This window comes from Crinia signifera, chromosome 19 (genome assembly GCF_055691185.1).
Source record: "Crinia signifera chromosome 19, ASM5569118v1, whole genome shotgun sequence".
Classification (NCBI taxonomy): Eukaryota; Metazoa; Chordata; class Amphibia; order Anura; family Myobatrachidae; genus Crinia; species Crinia signifera.
The window spans coordinates 2232614-2253841 of NC_139226.1; positions in this window are offsets into that span (position 1 = coordinate 2232614).

Genomic DNA, 21228 nt, shown 5'->3' on the forward strand with positions numbered 1-21228 from the left:
GCAGATGGCTCCACACCTGGGCCGGACGCTCATTCACTATCCCAACAGAACTGGTCTGTACTTGCGGGTGAGCAGCCCAGGAGCCCTGCTCACATCTTCATCTGTTCTGGGGCTCTGTACAAGCTGGGCGCCCTCTGCTGGCCATCTGGAGGAATGGCAAAATCCATGACATGCAGAGGTTTGCCTCTACAGGTTGAGTATCCTTTATGCGAAATGCTCGGGACCACAATCATTTTGGATAAGGAATTTTTCAGTTTTTGGAATATTTATTTTTCCATACTTACCTGTTCCCCAGGTGAAGCCTCGATGGTCTCCAAATGTCCACGGTGTCCCCCGGGGTCTATGGCAGCCTCCAGGATCCTCTTCAGCGGCATCTCGGGTCCCAGGGGTGCATTGCGCAAGTGCACGGTCGCACCCCCTATATACAGCACGGTCGCACCCCCTATATACAGCATGGTCACACCCCCTATATACAGCACGGTCGCACCCCCTATATACAGCATGGTCACACCCCCTATATACAGCACAGAGCCCCTCTATATACAGGACAGAGCACCCCCTATATACAGCACAGAGCACCCCCTATATACAGCACAGAGCACCCCCTATATACAGCACAGAGCACCCCTATATATATACAGCACAGAGCACCCCCTATATACAACGCAGAGCACCCCCTATATACAGCACAGAGCACCTCTATATACAGCACAGGGCACCCCCTATATACAGCACAGAGCACATCTATATACAGCACAGGGCGCCCCCTATATACAGCACAGGGCGCCCCCTATATACAGCCCAGAGCACCCCTATATACAGCACATAGCACCCCCTATATACAGCACAGAGCACCCCCTATATACAGCACAGAGCCCCCCTTATATACAGCACAGAGCACCCCTATATATACACAGCACAGAGCACCCCTATATACAGCACAGGGCACCCCCTATATACAGCACAGGGCACCCCCTATATACAGCACAGAGCACCCCTATATATACACAGCACAGAGCACCCCTATATACAGCACAGGGCACCCCCCTATATACAGCACAGGGCACCCTCTATATACAGGACAGAGCACCCCTATATACAGCACAGGGCACCCCTATATACAGCACAGGGCACCCCTATATACAGCACAGAGCACCTCTATATATACAGCACAGAGCACCCCCTATATACAACGCAGAGCACCCCTATACACAGCACAGAGCACCCCCTATATACATCACAGGGCACCCCTATATACAGCACAGGGCACCCCCTATATACAGCACAGGGCGCCCCCTATATACAGCCCAGAGCACCCCTATATACAGCACATAGCACCCCCTATATACAGCACAGAGCACCCCCTATATACAGCACAGAGCCCCCCTTATATACAGCACAGGGCACCCCCTATATACAGCACAGAGCACCCCTATATATACACAGCACAGAGCACCCCTATATACAGCACAGGGCACCCCCCTATATACAGCACAGGGCACCCCTATATACAGCACAGAGCACCTCTATATATACAGCACAGAGCACCCCCTATACACAGCGCAGAGCACCCCCTATATACATCACAGGGCACCCCTATATACAGCACAGGGCGCCCCCTATATACAGCACAGGGCGCCCCCTATATACAGCCCAGAGCACCCCTATATACAGCACATAGCACCCCCTATATACAGCACAGAGCACCCCCTATATACAGCACAGAGCCCCCCTTATATACAGCACAGGGCACCCCCTATATACAGCACAGAGCACCCCTATATATACACAGCACAGAGCACCCCTATATACAGCACAGGGCACCCCCCTATATACAGCACAGGGCACCCTCTATATACAGGACAGAGCACCCCTATACACAGCACAGAGCACCCCCTATATACAGCACAGGGCACCCCTATATACAGCACAGAGCACCCCTATATACAGCACAGTGCACCCCATATAAACAGCACAGGGCACCCTCTATATACAGGACAGAGCACCCCTATATACAGCACAGAGCACCCTCTATATACAGTACAGAGCACCCCTATACACAGCACAGAGCACCCCCTATATACAGCACAGAGCACCCCCTATACACAGTACAGAGCACCCCTATATATACAGCACAGGGCGCCCCCTATATACAGCACAGGGCACCCCCCTATATACAGCACAGAGCACCCCCTATATACAGCACAGGGCACCCCCTATATACAGCACAGGGCACCCCCTATATACAGCACAGGGCACCCCTATATACAGCACAGGGCACCCCCCTATATACAGTACAGAGCACCCCTATACACAGCACAGAGCACCCCCTATATACAGCACAGAGCACCCCCTATACACAGTACAGAGCACCCCTATATATACAGCACAGAGCATCCCTATATACAGCACAGGGCACCCCCTATATACAGTACAGAGCACCCCTATATATACAGCACAGAGCTGGCACCCCTATATACAGCACAGGGCACCCCTATATACAGCACAGAGCACCCCTATATACAGCACAGGGCACCCCCTATATACAGCACAGGGCACCCCCTATATACAGGACAGAGCACCCCTATATACAGCACAGAGCACCCCCTATATACATCACAGGGCACCCCCTATATACACAGTACAGAGCACCCCTATATATACAGCACAGAGCCCCCCTATATACAGCACAGGGCGCCCCCTATATACAGTACAGAGCACCCCCTATATATACAGCACAGAGCAGCCCTATATACAGCACAGGGCACCCCCCTATATACAGCACAGGGCACCCTCTATATACAGGACAGAGCACCCCTATACACAGCACAGAGCACCCCCTATATACAGCACAGGGCACCCCTATATACAGCACAGAGCACCCCTATATACAGCACAGTGCACCCCATATAAACAGCACAGGGCACCCTCTATATACAGGACAGAGCACCCCTATATACAGCACAGAGCACCCTCTATATACAGTACAGAGCACCCCTATACACAGCACAGAGCACCCCCTATATACAGCACAGAGCACCCCCTATACACAGTACAGAGCACCCCTATATATACAGCACAGAGCATCCCTATATACAGCACAGGGCACCCCCTATATACAGTACAGAGCACCCCTATATATACAGCACAGAGCTGGCACCCCTATATACAGCACTGGGCACCCCCTATATACAGCACAGGGCACCCCCTATATACAGCACAGGGCACCCCCTATATACAGCACAGGGCACCCCCTATATACAGCACAGGACACCCCCTATATACAGGACAGAGCACCCCTATATACAGCACAGAGCACCCCCTATATACATCACAGGGCACCCCCTATATACACAGTACAGAGCACCCCTATATATACAGCACAGAGCCCCCCTATATACAGCACAGGGCGCCCCCTATATACAGTACAGAGCACCCCCTATATATACAGCACAGAGCAGCCCTATATACAGCACAGGGCGCCCCCTATATACAGCACAGAGCGCCCCCTATATACAGAACAGGGGACCCCCTATATACAGCACAGAGCACCCCCTATACACAGTACAGAGCACCCCTATATATACAGCACAGAGCATCCCTATATACAGCACAGGGCACCCCCTATATACAGTACAGAGCACCCCTATATATACAGCACAGAGCTGGCACCCCTATATACAGCACTGGGCACCCCTATATACAGCACAGGGCACCCCCTATATACAGCACAGAGCACCCCTATATACAGCACAGGGCACCCCCTATATACAGCACAGGGCACCCCCTATATACAGGACAGAGCACCCCTATATACAGCACAGAGCACCCCCTATATACATCACAGGGCACCTCCTATATACACAGTACAGAGCACCCCTATATATACAGCACAGAGCCCCCCTATATACAGCACAGGGCGCCCCCTATATACAGTACAGAGCACCCCCTATATATACAGCACAGAGCAGCCCTATGTACAGCACAGGGCACCCCCCTATATACAGCACAGGGCACCCTCTATATACAGGACAGAGCACCCCTATACACCGCACAGAGCACCCCCTATATACAGCACAGGGCACCCCTATATACAGCACAGAGCACCCCTATATACAGCACAGTGCACCCCATATAAACAGCACAGGGCACCCTCTATATACAGGACAGAGCACCCCTATATACAGCACAGAGCACCCTCTATATACAGTACAGAGCACCCCTATACACAGCACAGAGCACCCCCTATATACAGCACAGAGCACCCCCTATACACAGTACAGAGCACCCCTATATATACAGCACAGAGCTGGCACCCCTATATACAGCACTGGGCACCCCTATATACAGCACAGAGCATCCCTATATACAGCACAGGGCACCCCCTATATACAGTACAGAGCACCCCTATATATACAGCACAGAGCTGGCACCCCTATATACAGCACTGGGCACCCCTATATACAGCACAGGGCACCCCCTATATACAGCACAGGGCACCCCCTATATACAGCACAGGGCACCCCCTATATACAGGACAGAGCACCCCTATATACAGCACAGAGCACCCCCTATATACATCACAGGGCACCCCCTATATACACAGTACAGAGCACCCCTATATATACAGCACAGAGCCCCCCTATATACAGCACAGGGCGCCCCCTATATACAGTACAGAGCACCCCCTATATATACAGCACAGAGCAGCCCTATATACAGCACAGGGCGCCCCCTATATACAGCACAGAGCGCCCCCTATATACAGAACAGGGGACCCCCTATATACAGCACAGAGCATGGTGTATCTCCTGGAGAGGGGCATGCTGGGAGGTATGTGCTACATATGTAACACTGTAGCAGTGTCATTACCTGGCACAGGGGAGGGGAGGGGCTGAGGAGGACGCGGTCCCTTTAAGCTCCCCCCTCCCTGCTGACTTTGTCTAGGCTCCCACTAGCTGTGTGCAGAACAATGAGGAAATGATGGAGTGAACCACTCAGCCAATATAGGGGGATCAGCCGGGTGGTGGCATGCTGTCCCCTGTTACAGCTGGTGCCAGGGAGAGGACCTCCCTCTAGCCCCCACTGCCAGGGTAAGGCAGCCAGGCTGGGGCTGTGGCACAATGAGGGGTGACCTCTGCTCGGGGCTGCAGGTGATGCTGTGGTGGTTTCTCCCATGTTCCCAGGGGTGGGATTCTGCATTTGCTTTCTGACCTGGAGCAGGATAGCAGCAGCTGAACCTGTGAGCTGCAGGGGAGGGGGGCATGCTGCTGCTGCTGTCAACCTAGGACGGGGCTGCACCACCCGGATCTGCACCGCAGGTTTGTCTGCATGGCCTTATATGTTATATTGCTGGGGGGAGAGGACAGGTGCAGTGGTAGCAAATGTAGGGACGGGTACAATGGTAGGGACAGGTGCAGTGGTAGCAAAGGTAGGGACGGGTACAATGGTAGGGACAGGTACAGCGGCAGCAAAGGTAGGGACGGGTACAATGGTAGGGACAGGTACAGCAGCAGCAAAGGTATGGACGGTTACAATGGTAGGGACAGGTGCAGTGGTAGCAAAGGTATGGACGGTTACAATGGTAGGGACAGGTACAGCGGCAGCAAAGGTATGGACGGGTACAATGGTAGGGACAGGTACAGCGGCAGCAAAGGTAGGGACGGGTACAATGGTAGGGACAGGTGCAGTGGTAGCAAATGTAGGGACACGTATAATGGTAGGGACAGGTACAATGGTAGGGACAGGTACAGCGGCAGCAAAGGTATGAACGGGTACAATGGTAGGGACAGGTGCAGTGGTAGCAAATGTAGGGACACGTATAATGGTAGGGACAGGTACAGCGGCAGCAAAGGTATGGACGGGTACAATGGTAGGGACAGGTGCAGTGGTAGCAAATGTAGGGACACGTATAATGGTAGGGACAGGTACAGCGGCAGCAAAGGTATGGACGGGTACAATGGTAGGGACAGGTGCAGTGGTAGCAAAGGGATGGACGGGTACAATGGTAGGGACAGGTACAATGGTAGGGACAGGTACAGCGGCAGCAAAGGTAGGGACAGGTACAATGGTAGGTACAGCGGCAGCAAAGGTATGGACGGGTACAATGGTAGGGACAGGTACAGCAGCAGCAAAGGTAGGGACAGGTACAAAGGTAGGGGTCACAATAGTAGGTACAAGTGCAGGGATAGCAAAGGTAGGGACAGGTGCAGGGATAGCCCCCATAGAGGCTGAGAGGAGGGGGCAGGTGCAGGGATAGCCCCCAGAGGCGAGAGGAGGGGGCAGGTGCAGGAATAGCCCCCCATAGAGGCGGAGAGGAGGGTGCAGGGATAGCCCCCCATAGAGGCGGAGAGGAGGGTGCAGGGATAGCCCCCCATAGAGGCGGAGAGGAGGGTGCAGGGATAGCCCCCATAGAGGCAGAGAGGAGGGGGCAGGTGCAGGGATAGACCCCCATAGAGGCGGAGAGGAGGGTGCAGGGAAAGCCCCCATAGAGGCAGAGAGGAGGGTGCAGGGATAGCCCCCCATAGAGGTGGAGAGGAGGGTGCAGGGATAGCCCCCCATAGAGGCGGAGAGGAGGGGGCAGGGATAGCCCCCCATAGAAGCGGAGAGGAGGGTGCAGGGATAGCTCCCCATAGAGGCGGAGAGGAGGAGGCAGGTGCAGGGATAGCCCCCCATAGAGGCGGAGAGGAGGGTACAGGGATAGCCCCCATAGAGGCTGAGAGGAGGGGGCAGGTGCAGGGATAGCCCCCATAGAGGCTGAGAGGAGGGGGAAGGTGCAGGGATAGACCCCCATAGAGGCAGAGAGGAGGGGGCAGGTGCAGGGATAGCCCCCTATAGAGGCGGAGAGGAGGGTACAGGGATAGCCCCCATAGAGGCTGAGAGGAGGGGGAAGCTGCAGGGATAGCCCCCATAGAGGTGGAGAGGCGGGGGCAGGTGCAGGGATAGACCCCCATAGAGGCGGAGAGGAGGGTGCAGGGATAGCCCACCTAGAGGTGGAGAGGAGGGTGCAGGGATAGCCCCCTATAGAGGCTGAGAGGAGGGGGAAGGTGCAGGGATAGCCCCCCATAGAGGCTGAGAGGAGGGGGAAGGTGCAGGGATAGACCCCCATAGAGGCGGAGAGGAGGGTGCAGGGATAGCCCACCTAGAGGTGGAGAGGAGGGTGCAGGGATAGCCCCCTATAGAGGCGGAGAGGAGGGGGCAGGGATAGCCCCATAGAGGCGGAGAGGAGGGGGCAGGGATAGCCCCCCCATAGAGGCGGAGAGGAGGGTGCAGGGATAGCCTCCATAGAGGCGGAGAGGAGGGGGCAGGTGCAGGGATAGCCCCCCATAGAGGCGGAGAGGAGGGTGCAGGGATAGCCCCATAGAGGCGGAGAAGAGTGGGCACGTGCAGGTGCAGCATTTGGGAGATCATTGTGTTACTGTATTTTCTGTGCTATTAAGTGATTTGTAGAACATCTCAGTAATCAGTGGAAAATATTTCTCCGGCCAATCCATAATCTCCAGGCCAGAAAGTATCTGAGCGTATATGTCAGAGAAACCATAATGTGTGGCCTTAAACTGAGAGGGGAGAGCGCAGTGTATCGTTATACTGAGAGGGGAGAGCGCGGTGTACCGTTATACTGAGAGGGGAGAGCGTGGTGTACCGTTATACTGAGAGGGGAGAGCGCGGTGTACCGTTATACTGAGTGGGGAGAGCGCGGTGTATCGTTATACTGAGAGGGGAGAGCGCGGTGTACCGTTATACTGAGAGGGGAGAGCGCGGTGTATCTTTATACTGAGAGGGGAGAGTGCGGTGTACCGTTATACTGAGAGGGGAGAGCGCGGTGTACCGTTATACTGAGAGGGGAGAGCGCGGTGTATCGGTATATTGAGAGGGGAGAGCGCGGTGTACCGTTATACTGAGAGGGGAGAGCGCGGTGTATCGTTATACTGAGAGGAGAGAGCGCGGTGTACCGTTATACTGAGAGGGGAGAGCGCGGTGTACCGTTATACTGAGAGGGGAGAGCGTGGTGTATCGTTATACTGAGAGGGGAGAGCGCGGTGTACCGTTATACTGAGAGGGGAGAGCGCGGTGTATCTTTATACTGAGAGGGGAGAGTGCGGTGTACCGTTATACTGAGAGGGGAGAGCGCGGTGTACCGTTATACTGAGAGGGGAGAGCGCGGTGTATCGTTATACTGAGAGGGGAGAGCGCGGTGTACCGTTATACTGAGAGGGGAGAGCGTGGTGTATCGTTATACTGAGAGGGGAGAGCGCGGTGTACCGTTATACTGAGAGGGGAGAGCGCGGTGTACCGTTATACTGAGAGGGGAGAGCGCAGTGTATCGTTATACTGAGAGGGGAGAGCGCAGTGTATCGTTATACTGGGAGGGGAGAGCGCAGTGTATCGTTATACTGAGAGGGGAGAGCACAGTGTATCGTTATACTGAGAGGGGAGAGCGCGGTGTACCGTTATACTGAGAGGGGAGAGCGTGGTGTACCGTTATACTGAGAGGGGAGAGCGCGGTGTACCGTTATACTGAGTGGGGAGAGCGCGGTGTATCGTTATACTGAGAGGGGAGAGCGCGGTGTACCGTTATACTGAGAGGGGAGAGCGCGGTGTATCTTTATACTGAGAGGGGAGAGTGCGGTGTACCGTTATACTGAGAGGGGAGAGCGCGGTGTACCGTTATACTGAGAGGGGAGAGCGCGGTGTATCGTTATACTGAGAGGGGAGAGCGCGGTGTACCGTTATACTGAGAGGGGAGAGCGCGGTGTATCGTTATACTGAGAGGGGAGAGCGCGGTGTACCGTTATACTGAGAGGGGAGAGCGCGGTGTACCGTTATACTGAGAGGGGAGAGCGTGGTGTATCGTTATACTGAAAGGGGAGAGCGCGGTGTACCGTTATACTGAGAGGGGAGAGCGCGGTGTATCTTTATACTGAGAGGGGAGAGTGCGGTGTACCGTTATACTGAGAGGGGAGAGCGCGGTGTACCGTTATACTGAGAGGGGAGAGCGCGGTGTATCGTTATACTGAGAGGGGAGAGCGCGGTGTACCGTTATACTGAGAGGGGAGAGCGTGGTGTACCGTTATACTGAGAGGGGAGAGCGCAGTGTATCGTTATACTGAGAGGGGAGAGCGCAGTGTATCGTTATACTGGGAGGGGAGAGCGCAGTGTATCATTATACTGAGAGGGGAGAGCACAGTGTATCGTTATACTGAGAGGGGAGAGCGCGGTGTACCGTTATACTGAGAGGGGAGAGCGCGGTGTATCGTTATACTGAGAGGGGAGAGCGCGGTGTACCGTTATACTGAGAGGGGAGAGCGCAGTGTACCGTTATACTGAGAGGGAAGAGCGCAGTGTACTGTTGTACTGAGAGGGGAGAGCGCAGTGTATAATACTTAGAGCGATACACTGCACTCTCCCTTCTCAGTATACTGGTACACTGCGCGCTCTCCCTATCAGTATAACAGTACACTGCACTCTCTCCCTATTAGTATAACGGTACACCGCGCTCTCTCCCTATCAGTGTAACGGTACACCGCGCTCTCTCCCTATCAGTGTAACGGTACACTGCGCTCTCTCCCTATCAGTGTAACGGTACACTGCGCTCTCTCCCTATCAGTGTAACGGTACACTGCGCTCTCTCCCTATCAGTATAACGGTACACCTCGCTCTCTCCCTACACTGCGCTCTCTCCCTATCAGTATAACGGTACACCGCGCTCTCTCCCTATCAGTATAACGGTACACTGCGCTCTCTCCCTATCAGTATAATGGTACACTGCGCTCTCTCTCCCTATCAGTATAACGGTACACTGCGCTCTCTCTCCCTATCAGTATAACGGAACACTGCGCTCTCTCCCTATCAGTATAACGGTACACTGCGCTCTCTCCCTATCAGTATAACGGTACACTGCGCTCTCTCCCTATCAGTATAACGGTACACTGTGCTCTCTCCCTATCAGTATAACGGTACACTGCGCTATCTCCCTATCAGTATAATGGTACACCTCGCTCTCTCCCTACACCGCGCTCTCTCCCTATCAGTATAACGGTACACTGCGCTCTCTCCCTATCAGTATAATGGTACACTGCGCTCTCTCCCTATCAGTATAACGGTACACCGTGCTCTCTCTCTATCAGTATAACGGTACACCGCGCTACACCGCGCTCTCTCCCTATCAGTATAATGGTACACTGCGCTCTCTCTCCCTATCAGTATAACGGTACACTGCGCTCTCTCTCCCTATCAGTATAACGGTGCACTGCGCTCTCTCTCCCTATCAGTATAACGGTACACAGCGCTCTCTCTCCCTATCAGTATAACGGTACACCGCGCTCTCTCCCTATCAGTATAACGGTACACCGCGCTCTCTCCCTATCATTATAACGGTACACCGTGCTCTCTTCCTATCATTATAACGGTACACCACGCTCTCTCCTTATCAGTATAACGGTACACTGCGCTCTCTCCCTATCAGTATAACGGTACACTGCGCTCTCTCCCTATCAGTATAACGGTACACTGCGCTCTCTCCCTATCCGTATAACGGTACACTGCGCTCTCTCCCTATCCGTATAACGGTACACTGCGCTCTCTCCCTATCCGTATAACGGTACACTGCACTCTCTCCTCTCAGTGCAAAGATGCACTGTGCTCTCCCCTCTCAGTTTAATGATACACTGCACTCTCCCCTCTCAGAGCGCGTGGTACCATTGTACTGAGGGGGGAGAGTGCTGGGTATAGTTGTACTGAGGGGGGAGAGCGCAGTGCATCTTTGCACTGAGAGGATAGAGCACGGTGTACTGTTGTACTGAGAGGGGAGAGCGCAGTGTATAATACTCTTAGAGCGATACACTGCACTCTCCCTTCTCAGTATAACGGTACACTGCGCTCTCTCCCTATCAGTATAACGGTACACTGCGCTCTCTCCCTATCAGTATAACGGTACATCGTGCTCTCTCCCTATCAGTATAATGGTACACTGCGCTCTCTCCCTATCAGTATAACGGTACACTGCGCTCTCTCCCTATCAGTATAACGGTACACTGCGCTCTCTCTCCCTATCAGTATAACGGTACACCGTGCTCTCTCCCTATCAGTATAACGGTACACCGTGCTCTCTCCCTATCAGTATAACGGTACACTGCGCTCTCTCCCTATCAGTATAACGGTACACTGCGCTCTCTCCCTATCAGTATAACGGTACACTGCGCTCTCTCCCTATCAGTATAACGGTACACCGCGCTACACCGCGCTCTCTCCCTATCAGTATAATGGTACACTGCGCTCTCTCTCCCTATCAGTATAACGGTACACTGCGCTCTCTCTCCCTATCAGTATAACGGTGCACTGCGCTCTCTCTCCCTATCAGTATAACGGTACACGGCGCTCTCTCTCCCTATCAGTATAACGGTACACCGCGCTCTCTCCCTATCAGTATAACGGTACACCGCGCTCTCTCCCTATCATTATAACGGTACACCGTGCTCTCTTCCTATCATTATAACGGTACACCGCGCTCTCTCCTTATCAGTATAACGGTACTCTGCGCTCTCTCCCTATCAGTATAACGGTACACTGCGCTCTCTCCCTATCGGTATAACGGTACACTGCGCTCTTTCCCTATCCGTATAACGGTACACTGCGCTCTCTCCCTATCCGTATAACGGTACATTGCACTCTCTCCTCTCAGTGCAAAGATGCACTGTGCTCTCCCCTCTCAGTTTAACGATACACTGCACTCTCCCCTCTCAGAGCGCGTGGTACCATTGTACTGAGGGGGGAGAGTGCTGGGTATAGTTGTACTGAGGGGGGAGAGCGCAGTGCATCTTTGCACTGAGAGGATAGAGCACAGTGTACTGTTGTACTGAGAGGGGAGAGCGCAGTGTATAATACTCTTAGAGTGATACACTGCACTCTCCCTTCTCAGTATAACGGTACACTGCGCTCTCTCCCTATCAGTATAACGGTACACTGCGCTCTCTCCCTATCAGTATAACGGTACATCGTGCTCTCTCCCTATCAGTATAATGGTACACTGCGCTCTCTCCCTATCAGTATAACGGTACACTGCGCTCTCTCCCTATCAGTATAACGGTACACTGCGCTCTCTCTCCCTATCAGTATAACGGTACACCGTGCTCTCTCCCTATCAGTATAACGGTACACTGCGCTCTCTCCCTATCAGTATAACGGTACACTGCGCTCTCTCCCTATCAGTATAACGGTACACTGCGCTCTCTCCCTATCAGTATAACGGTACACCGCGCTCTCTCCCTATCAGTATAACGGTACACTGCGCTCTCTCCCTATCAGTATAACGGTACACCGCGCTCTCTCCCTATCAGTATAACGGTACACTGCGCTCTCTCCCTATCAGTATAAAGGTACACTGCGCTCTCTCCCTATCAGTATAACGGTACACCGCGCTCTCTCCCTATCAGTATAACGGTACACCGTGCTCTCTCCCTATCAGTATAACGGTACACCGTGCTCTCTCCCTATCAGTATAACAATACACCGCGCTCTCGCCCTATCAGTATAACGGTACACCGCGCTCTCTCCCTATCAGTATAACGGTACACTGCGCTCTCTCCCCATCAGTATAACGGTACACTGCGCTCTCTCCCTATCAGTATAACGGTACACTGCGCTCTCTCCCTATCAGTATAACGGTACACCGCGCTCTCTCCCTATCAGTATAACGGTACACCGCGCTCTTTCCCTATCAGTATAACGGTACACCGCGCTCTTTCCCTATCAGTATAACGGTACACCGTGCTCTCTCCCTATCAGTATAACGGTACACCGTGCTCTCTCCCTATCAGTATAACGGTACACTGCGCTCTCTCCCTATCAGTATAACGGTACACTGCGCTCTCTCCCTATCAGTATAACGGTACACTGCGCTCTCTCCCTATCAGTATAACGGTACACCGCGCTCTCTCCCTATCAGTATAACGGTACACCGCGCTCTCTCCCTATCAGTATAACGGTACACCGCGCTCTCTCCCTATCAGTATAACGGTACACCGCGCTCTCTCCCTATCAGTATAACGGTACACCGCGCTCTCTCCCTATCAGTATAACGGTACACTGCGCTCTCTCCCTATCAGTATAACGGTACACCGCGCTCTCTCCCTATCAGTATAACGGTACACTGCGCTCTCTCCCTATCAGTATAACGGTACACTGCGCTCTCTCCCTATCAGTATAACGGTACACTGCGCTCTCTCCCTATCAGTATAACGGTACACTGCACTCTCTCCCTATCAGTATAACGGTACACTGCACTCTCTCCTCTCAGTGCAAAGATGCACTGTGCTCTCCCCTCTCAGTTTAATGATACACTGCGCTCTCCCCTCTTAATGTACTGATACTACAGGTATAGATATGCTGATATCTCTTCTCCTCGTTAGGATGGATCCTTAATGCTGATGCCTCTGCTTAATTTAAGAATGAATCTCTAATGTAGGGTACACACCAGAACAAATAGGGCTCAATTCCATCAATCTGGATCCAATTCCGACAGATTGGATGTAGATTGTATGTAGATTGGGCATGTTTTTGCATGTTTAGATCCAATTCCGATCCGATTCCAATCCGCTGTCGTTTGGTCGTTTTACAGATCCTACCTATTGCAGGTAGGATCTGTGAAAGATCCATTCAACTGGATACAGACTCAGATTGGATTGGGATCAGATTGGATGCAGATCGTTAGCAGATTGTGTGCTCCAACAGATCGTGCGACCATCACACAATCTGCTAATGATCTACTAACAATCAGGATCATTCTGATGTGTACCAGGCATAATACTAATGTCCCTTCTCTAGGATGCTCTTAAATACTGATGTCCCTTCTTCACTGTAGGCTGGCTTCATCATTATGAGCTCTCTTGTTACCTATAAGATGGCTCCCTAATGCCAAGTTCTCTTATCTCTAGGATGTCTCCTCATTGTCAAGGTCTCTTCTCTCGGCGGTGGCTCCTCCATGACGAGGTTTCTTCTCTCGAGGGTGGCTCCTCCATGACGAGGTTTCTTCTCTCGAGGGTGGCTCCTCCATGACGAGGTTTCTTCTCTCGAGGGTGGCTCCTCCATGACGAGGTTTCTTCTCTCGAGGGTGGCTCCTCCATGACGAGGTTTCTTCTCTCGAGGGTGGCTCCTCCATGACGAGGTTTCTTCTCTCGAGGGTGGCACCTCCATGCCGAGGTTCCTTCTCTCGAGGGTGGCTTCTCCATGCCGAGGTTCCTTCTCTCGAGGGTGGCTCCTCCATGCCGAAGTTTCTTCTCTCGAGGGTGGCTCCTCCTTGACGAGGCTTCTTCTCTCGAGGGTGGCTCCTCCTTGACGAGGTTTCTTCTCTCGAGGGTGGCTCCTCCATGACGAGGTTTCTTCTCTCGAGGGTGGCTCCTCCATGACGAGGTTTCTTCTCTCGAGGGTGGCTCCTCCATGACGAGGTTTCTTCTCTCGAGGGTGGCTCCTCCATGACGAGGTTTCTTCTCTCGAGGGTGGCTCCTCCATGATGAGGTTTCTTCTCTCGAGGGTGGCTCCTCCATGACGAGGTTTCTTCTCTCGAGGGTGGCTCCTCCACGATGAGGTTTCTTCTCTCGAGGGTGGCTCCTGCATGACGAGGTTTCTTTTCTCGAGGGTGGCTTCTCCATGCCGAGGTTTCTTCTCTCGAGGGTGGCTCCTCCATGCCGAGGTTTCTTCTCTCGAGGGTGGCTCCTCCATGCCGAGGTTTCTTCTCTCGAGGGTGGCTCCTCCATGACGAGGTCTCTTCTTTCCCCTATGATGGCTTGTTCATACTGACTTTTGTGCGTCACTAAAGAATGACATTTTTGTGCTGATGTTTCTTTTTTTTTATTCCTGTAGAATGGCTTGCTGTCTGAAAGATGAACTGCTCTGCTCCATCTGTCTGAGCATATACCAGGACCCGGTCAGTTTTGGCTGCGAGCACTACTTCTGCCGTAAATGTATCACTGAGCACTGGAGTCGTCAGAAGCATGGAGGTCCCTTGGATTGTCCTGAGTGCCGGAGAACCTTTGCGGAGCCCACGCTGTCTCCCAGCCTCAAGCTCTCTAACATTGTTGAAAGATACTCAGCCTTTCCTCTAGATGCCATCCTCAGTGCCCAGAGGAGCTCGTTCCCCTGCAAGGACCATGACAAGGTCAAGCTGTTCTGTCTGACGGACCGTGCTGTGGTGTGTTTCTTCTGTGATGAGCCCTCATTGCATGAGCAACATCAGGTGACCAATGTGGATGAAGCATTCGAGGAGTTGCAGGTGAGCGCCCGGGACAATAGGGCAGACCGACCTATAACTATTTGTTATTTCTTCCTTACGATCTATTCACAAAGTCCTAAAAGTTCCCTTTGTATACACTGTCACACCCTACACTCCACGTGTTACTGTATAACCCCACACAACACACCCTACACTCCATGTGTTACTGTATAACCCCACACCACACACCCTACACTCCATGTGTTACTGTATAACCACACACCCTGCACTCCATGTGTTACTATATAACCACACACCCTGCACTCCATGTGTTACAGTATAAGCCCACACCCTACAATCCATGTGTTACTGTATCACCCCACACCACACACTCCATGTGTTACAGTATAAGCCCACACCACACACCCTGCACTCCATGTGTTACTGTATAACCCCACACCACACACCCTACACTCCATGTGTTACTGTATAACCCCACACCACACACCCTACACTCCATGTGTTACTGTATAACCCCACACCACACACCCTACACTCCATGTGTTACTGTATAACCCCACACCACACACCCTGCACTCAATGTGTTACTATATAAACCCACACCACACAACCTGCACTCCATGTGTTACTGTATAACCTCACACCGCGTGCACTTTGTGTGACTGTATAGCACCCCACCACATTCCATGTGTGACTGTATTACCACACACCCTACACTCCATGTGTTAAGGTGGCCATACACACGCAGATTGGCCACCAGACTGTAGGGTGTGATCTGTGTGGATCTGGTGGGTGGTGCTGTAGGGTATAATCTGCGTGGATCTGGTGGTTGTACTGTATGGCGTGATCTGTGTGGATCTGGTGGGTGGTGCAGTAGGGTGTGATCTGCGTGAATCTGGTGGTGGTACAGTATGGCGTGATCTGTGTGGATCTGGTGGGTGGTGCTGTAGGGCGTGATCTGTGTGGATCTGGTGGATGGTTCTGTAGGGTGTGATCTGTGTGGATCTGGTTGGTGGTTCTGTAGGGTGTGATCTGTGTGGATCTGGTGGGTGGTGCTGTAGGGCGTGATCTGTGTGGATCTGGTGGATGGTTCTGTAGGGTGTGATCTGTGTGGATCTGGTTGGTGGTTCTATAGGGTGTGATCTGTGTGGATCTGGTTGTTGGTGCTGTAGAGTGTGATCTGTGTGGATCTGGTGGGTGGTGCTTTAGTGTGTGATCTGTTCGGATCTGGAGCGTGGTGCTGTAGTGTGTGATCTGTATGGATCTGGTGCGTGATGCTGTAGGGTGTGATCTCTGTGGATCGGGTGCGTGGTGCTGTAGTGTGTGATCTGTATGGATCTGGTGGGTGGTGCTGTAGGGTGTGATCTGTGTGGATCTGGTGGGTGGTGCTGTAAGGTGTCATCTGTCTGTATCTGGTGGCTAGTGCTGCAGGGTGTGATTTGTATGGATCTGGTGGGTGGTGCTGTAGGTTGTGATCTGTATGGATCTGGTGGGTGGTGCTGTAGTGTGTGCATCTGGTTGTTGGTGCTGTATTGTGTGATCTGTGTAGATCTGGTGGGTGGTGCTGTAGGGTGTGATCTGTGTAGATCTGGTGGGTGGTGCTGTAAGGTGTCATCTGTCTGTATCTGGTGGCTAGTGCTGAAGGGTGTGATTTGTATGGATCTGGTGGGTGGTGCTGAAGGGTGTGATTTGTATGGATCTGGTGGGTGGTGCTGTAGGGTGTGATCTGTATGGATCTGGTGGGTGGTGCTGTATTGTGTGATCTGTGTAGATCTGGTGGGTGGTGCTGTAGGGTGTGATCTGTGTAGATCTGGTGGGTGGTGCTGTAAGGTGTCATCTGTCTGTATCTGGTGGCTAGTGCTGAAGGGTGTGATTTGTATGGATCTGGTGGGTGGTGCTGTAGGGTGTGATCTGTATGGATCTGGTGGGTGGTGCTGTATTGTGTGATCTGTGTAGATCTGGTGGGTGGTGCTGTAGGGTGTGATCTGTGTAGATCTGGTGGGTGGTGCTGTAAGGTGTCATCTGTCTGTATCTGGTGGCTAGTGCTGAAGGGTGTGATTTGTATGGATCTGGTGGGTGGTGCTGAAGGGTGTGATTTGTATGGATCTGGTGGTTGATGCTGTGAGGACTCCCGGGCTCATGGGTGCATGGGGGGGCCTATCGCTCGTATCCGCCTTGAGAAAGGCAGTGTTTACAGCATTTGCACAGTCCCGGGAGAACCTCGGTTCGCGGATCACACAGTAAGGCCACAAAAGCAAGGTACAAAACGCACCTTTATTTCATATTAACAGTACATGAAAACCATAACCACACCACTAACACTACACAATACAGGTAGCCTACAATATACACAGCACACACTAACTATATCAGAACCACACAAAAGTGAACACCTCCCCTTCCCTTCCACAGTCAATAGTCACCTTGGGCAGTCTCTGAGCTGAGGCTGGTGTAGCCTTGGTGAGGGGGAAATGCAGAACCCCAGCGGAGGTACGGACTCCACTGAGCCAGGGCCGATGCCCGCTGCCGGTCCTGTAGGTGATGAATCCCGGCCGCTTGGCCTGTGGGTGCCGTCAGGGTGCTGGCACGCTGGATGCAACCGCTGGCTGTGGTATGGGGTCCACTGCGCCAGGGCCGACTGCCCACTGCTGGTCCTGCAGGTGATGAATCCCAGCCGCTTGGCCTGTGGGTGCCGTCGGGGTGCTGGCACGCTGGATGAAACCGCTGGCTGTGGTATGGGGTCCACTGCGCCAGGGCCGACTGCCCACTGCTGATGGTCTGGTGGGGTCTGGAGGGGACTCAGTTCCTCCCCTGGGATCCTGCCTCGCCGGGTCAGGGATCCTGGATGGATGCAGAAAGTGGAACCCAGAGCTGTTGTTTCAGCCCATTTTATCCTTGAGTTCTGCGACCGGATTGGTTGTTGCTTGAAGCCTGAGATGTAAATGCCCCTGAGTCCTGTGTAGGGATTGGCTGCTGCTGTAGCCCTGCCAACTTGCTGTTCTCTGGGACTCTCTGGCCCCCTGCTGGTCTGGTGCCGGCCAGTCTATAACAAGTCCCCGGGGAGAACAAAAGGCCAGGAACCATTGCTGATAAGGGGGCGGCCCAGGTGTGAAGTCAAAACAGACCCTGTTGTTGGTTGTGAAGTCTCAGCCTATTCAGCTTGCTGATGCTTCCTGTGAGGGGGATGAGATAGGGGGGTGTCGGCTGTCCGCATTAGCCAACAAGATATTACACACATGCAATAAACCATACATTACTGTGATAGAGACATATCAGGCTCAGGAGTATATGCCCTGATGGGCGCAATACTTATAAACACGCGGTACTATTACCCATCGCAGGCAGGCATCTGGTATGTAATAAAGTCCGGTCCTAGTACTATAGAACACACAGTCCTGTGGAAGGCTCTATTAGTGTGAGAGGCACGGCTCCCATGAGATGGCAGGCAGGGAATTGTATTGGAAAAATGTTGTTAATTCAGGTAAGAGAGTGTCTGGGTCTCTGGGCTATATTTAGGAATCTTGGGGTGCCTACCCCCTCATGATCCAGGTGGGGGTGCCCAAAGGGGGATCATGACATACCTCCCCCTTCCTAAATCCGGTCCGAGGGGCTGGCTCCCAGATCGGAGCCAGTCAGGATGACCGGGCCCAGTGATCTCCTGGAGGCGTGATTCCGCTCCTCCTGCTCTGGATGAGGGGGGTCCGAGGTCAGCAGTTCACCATGTGTAACCCGCATTCCAGTACCCCAGTTACAGGGTTTGCCCCTGTCATGTGGAAATCTTTCCTTCTCTCCTGCCTTTTTGGTTGGCCCTCCTCCCTCCGCCTCTGGCGCAACTGGGAGGGGCCCGATCGGTGTACACAGGCTACAATCCGGAAACCTGGCTGCGGATTCTGCTCTTGACAACAGCGCCGACGTTGGCTGCAGGGGAGCAGTGGGTAACAACGATGCTTCTCCCAAAACTTCAAAAGCCTTCACAGTCACCCCACTTGGGCCTGAAACCTCCCCCAGCCCCTGAAGCTGCTGGGCCTCCCCTGGGCAACCTTCCATCCATGTCTGTTCATCCACCTTGCAGGGCCTCAGCACACTCTGCCCCCACCTGCCCTCAGCAGTAGGCAGCGGTCCTGAGGATTCTCCTTCACACAATGGCTGCAGAGAAGCAGGGGGTATCCGCAAGTCTCCCCCTGATTTTCCCACAATCCCCCCCTTTGGGTCGAACACCTCCCCCAGCCCTTTGAACAATAACTGCTGGGCCTCCCCTGGGCAAACTTCCATCTTCCCCAGGGTGCACTGCTTCCCCAGCCTGGCGATGAGAGGGACTGGTGGGGTGGCATTGTACGGCAGCACTGCTGGCATCTCCCTTACAGCCCCAGGTGCAAACTCACATTCTCTTGCTCGTGCCATGCTGGGTGGTGAGGTGTCTTCCTCTGAGGCGCAGGGGGGTGCTGAGCTATGCCTCTGACCATCCCCTCCATGTTTGCTTGCTTGGCTGCCTGTTTGCTGCAGCGGCTCCCCGGGCACATAATTACAGTCAGTCACTCTTGCAGGGGATTCACAGAAGCGCTGCACCCCAGCCTCTACTCCCTGCTCTGGCACCCCGGTCACATACCTGCCTTTTGACTCCAGATCCTCCTGGCTCTGATGGCTAAGTGGGAACAGTCCTGGATAATCCTCCTGGGGTGGTAGAGTGGCAGAGAGCACCCCAGACACACTTCCTTCCATCTCCCCCTGCTGAATATGCTGGGGCTCCTGGGGCAAGATGCCCTCATTCGCTGGGCCGCTGGTGGTCATGTAGGGGAGAAGTACTGCCCCCTCTGCTGGGGCACAATCATTGTAGACCCCCTGGCCACTAGTTTCAAAGTCTCCATCTCCCACGTCTGCAAAAGGGAAGATGTACTGCCATTCTTCCTGGGGTGCCAATTTTGGGTGCACCCCCATCCTTTGGCTAGCTGCTTGGAGCAGTGGCTGGCCACTGCTTTGTACCTCCTGTGGCGAGGACTCAGCCATCACAGTCCCAGCCTCCGAGATCTGCTCTGCTCTGGGGCTAGTCTCTGGGGCAGCCCCTGCACTGTATACTGGCACTGCTCCATCTATCCCGGGCTCCGTGTGCACCAGTCCATCATCCCCATGTGGGGCCACAGTGCCCAGCTCCGCCACACTACTTGGCACAATGCAGGGGGAATAAATATCCCCTCCCCGATATCCATCTGCCACAATCACAGTCCATGATGTTAGGGCTCCTTTAGAGTCCGGGGTCCCTGGTGCGATATCACAGGGGCACTCCACAGCTAGTTCCTCATTTCCCAACTCACTGAATGGGAACAGTTCTGTGATTTCTCCCTGTGTCAGTGGGGGATCTAGTTCTGTGGCTCTCTGAGGATGCATAAGCTGCAGCAGCCGACGTTCCTCTGCCTCCACCCTCTGACACTGGTCCAGCCACTCTGGCGAATTCAGCTGTCCCTGTGCCAGGGCGACCCTCTCTGCATTATCATAACAGTGCAGGAGACACTGCAACTGCTCCTGGACACTTCTCAGTACTCCTGGACACAGGACATAGTTCCTATACACGCTGAATGCATGTAGCGGGTCCTCTTGTTGCTCGTACACCCATCGGATGAGAGTGCAGTGTGAGCGGCCTTCAGGGGGTGTGCTGCATCGTAGCCTCCATTCGTCAGTTAGGTCCTCCAGACTCATTCTCGCTAATGGAGCTCCAGATTCTGCAGGCCACAGTTCCTCTGCCTCCTCCCCTGGGATCTCGGTAGTGGACCCCTCGGTCATCCACCCCGGTGGCACCATCAACTCCTCCTCCCTTTGAGTTCTCTTTGCGGGCTCCTTCCCAGGACCCACATTACCCGGTGCTGGCACGCTGGCCTCAGCGACCCGGCTTCTGTGCATTAGCTGATGCGTGGCGCTACTTACTTCTGTGACAAAAGCCTTCCACGCCACCGTATGCAGCAGGTTTCCTGCAGCAGCCTCAGATACATACTGCTTAAATTCATCGGTCA